We start from the raw sequence: 3,178 nt of genomic DNA on the forward strand, positions 1-3,178 counted from the left end.
TGCCGGGATGCGCTCGTCGCCATGTTCTTTGTGTGCTGGGAGATGAGAAATGGAGATATTTGGTAAGAAAGAAGGAAATGAAGTGGGGATGCTTTGTCCTTCCTTGCTCTGCTCCTTCTTTGCTGCTTGCTCTGTTTGCTCTGCTTTCTACTTCAGGGATGGTGTCATTGTTTCTCCTTGCTATGTTGTGCTTATCAGGCCGGAAAAAAGTGCACCTAGGTGGAGTGTGGCCAAGGTGGAGCGCTAGTAAACCTTTGTTGAGACTTTCTTTGCATTTCTCCTTTAATATATAATATACGCACTCTTGCATATCCGAAAAAAAAGAATCCACTTATTAGTTTTGTCGTAAAGAAACTTCAATTATGGATGACGCTTCTGCTTTCCACCTCGGAAGCACCGCCGCACAAAAGCAAGCACCGTCAGATGATGCACATAAACAAGCATTTTCAGCCACCACACGAACTTTGTGGTAAAGAAAAAGATGAGCAACATCAAAGACATAATTCTGGGTAACATAGTAACAAATAAGTAATTCCTCCGTCCCATAATATAAGATGTTTTTGCAAGCTAGTATTATGGGATAGAGGGAGTAGATCATAATTTAAGAACGCTAACAAAGGAATGCTGGTTGTCTGATATTTAAAGTGTAGGTGTGTAAGCAGTGGCGAATCTACTAGGAGGGCTTTAACAGGCTCAAGCCCCCCTCCTCCCCTCCAGCTTTGCAAAATTTGTTTTCCCTACTAGTCTAAAGGCCCAACCAAGCCATTTATCAACCCAGCCAACATATATTCACATCATATGGGCAGTCCAGCCCACACTCTATTTTTTTTGTAGATTCGCCGCTGTGTATAAGGACGATTTTACCGGATGAGCGACACATCTTAAAAAAAATACTCATCAACGAAAAAAATCGAAGAAACTCACCTTACTTTATCAGTAGGAGTATAGATATAGATAGATATATGTATAGATATAGATTTCTCTCTATCAAATAGCCACATGGTGAAACATATTAAACCAAAGGAAAGGAAAGGAGGCAAGTAAATGACCAAACGCGCATATGCATGTGCTCGGCAACACAGAAATAAAACTAATATGAAACAATTAATTCTTCGTTTGCAGCTGGCTACCAGACGACATGTTAGTGAATGAGTTGCACTCATGTGAATAGGACGTACCAAGTGTACACATATTGATCATGGACACCCATCCACCTAATGGATATGAACTAACTACGCCATGTGCACGTTGGCAGATTATAAAGTAACCACCGATAGAGTAAACCATTGGCTTTGCAGGGGTTTCTACTCCATTTCCCATATCAAACAAAGAGTGACCAATCGATCACCATTGATGCAGAGGCGGCACGACAATGGGCCGATGAGTCGCTAGAGATTAGAAGGTATCGGGATATTAACTCAGACAATGTTTAGGCGAGACTTTTAACAAGTAGTGACTCATTGTGTTATATACTCTATATCGTTTAGCTTGTTAAATAAGTTGCCATGTGTCTCGAAGGAGTCCCCTACAAGTATCTTTGAAGGGATATGACCAACAAGACTGACTTGCTGCTAGAGCACAACCCCAGCCACAAGAAGGTACTTAGGTACAATTAATATTATTATTTTTGAGAAAATAATTTGTCTGACACTGGCAAAAGTGTGATCATGGTTAAGATGAATAATACTTTATAGTCATGATTAGGGTGTGCACGATACGTGTGCTCAATCTTGGCATATCCATTTTGAACTGATCAGGCTCATCCAAACACTTTCTAGATGGTGAATTTACTGTGCCCCAAATTATATATTTTTGCAAAAACAAATCTCTATATGTGTCTTTCTCATAACGTATCATTTATGTGTCCTGTAGCAACGATAAACCCAACATTTCATGCCAACACACGACATACACCCATGGTGAGAAATAGGGTTGTGTTTGTGGAGTGGAGTAAAACTTACCGTTCCATGGGAAGTCTCCTCTATTATCATCTCTTTATTTTAGAATTTCAATAATATACTTCACAGTGTATTGCTTATCTGCATTACAGATGTAGTTTACTTTGTTTACTAGCTCCTGACTGCGTATTGTGGCTCTTCTAGCCCGGGTAGATACTTAGTAGACAATGGTGTGGTCGCATGATAATAATTGAATAAAGACATTCGATAAAAATAATAATTGATGAAATATTCGATAAATTTATCCTTATAGAGTTCTTTGGTTTACACCCCATACCCTGAAAAGGTTGTGTTTTATGGAACACAACGTTGAACTCTTGGTGGCATTGTAAAAATGCCGAACATGATATTTTTTTCCTATTTGAATACCTCAGGGATGTTTCTTGTTGCAAACATTAGGCTAGGCATATTATCACGGATCCGTTGGTTTCCCAATGGAGTACCTCGATGGTTGGTTAGAAATTGGTTGCTTTTTTGGTGTCTGGTTGAAATGGGATGTGCGATCCTTGCATTGTATCTATTTCATGTGGACCCATGGTTTGCCTGATGCTACATTTGTGTTGGCGTTGTAGCCCCCAAGATTAACTTGTTGGATTTAGTGATATGCCCTCTTTGTCGTGGGCTCTTGTTGCTCGAGAATTCTTTTCCCGTGTGATTTTCTAGTACTATGATGTGGTGGCCTATATAACCATTGGTTCAATACTTGGCCGCAAAGTTAGTGTCTTTTTGGTGGGATGACTTCTTTCATGCGGCTAATACATGTTATATTGCCAAGCATTGGACAGAAGCCTAAGCTTGTACACAATTGTGTAAAAGTATAGCCAAAAGTGGGCTTTACAGTATAACAACTATTAAAACTTCACATGTTGTAGCATGTAAACCAATATTCAACAATATGAATTTTTATACATTGCGTGAAAAGAGAAAGAGGCAAGTGAATTGGATCACAAGCACAGGTTAAATGGACACACATATGCTCATGTTTGGTAATAGAGAAACTAAAACTTCTGAAATAAGTAAGTATTTTCTTGAAGCTAACTACCAAAGGACAAGTTAGTGAATGAGCTGCATTCATGTGAATACGACGTGTCCATCAAATATCTGTGCACGTATCGATGATAGGCAGCCGCACGCCAAATGGACTGGAACTAACTATGCATGTGCATATTGGAAACCGGAGTAGAATATAAGTAACCATGGTGTGAGCCATCAATTTTGTA

This window comes from Triticum aestivum, chromosome 3B (genome assembly GCF_018294505.1).
Source record: "Triticum aestivum cultivar Chinese Spring chromosome 3B, IWGSC CS RefSeq v2.1, whole genome shotgun sequence".
In the NCBI taxonomy this organism is placed as follows: domain Eukaryota; kingdom Viridiplantae; phylum Streptophyta; class Magnoliopsida; order Poales; family Poaceae; genus Triticum; species Triticum aestivum.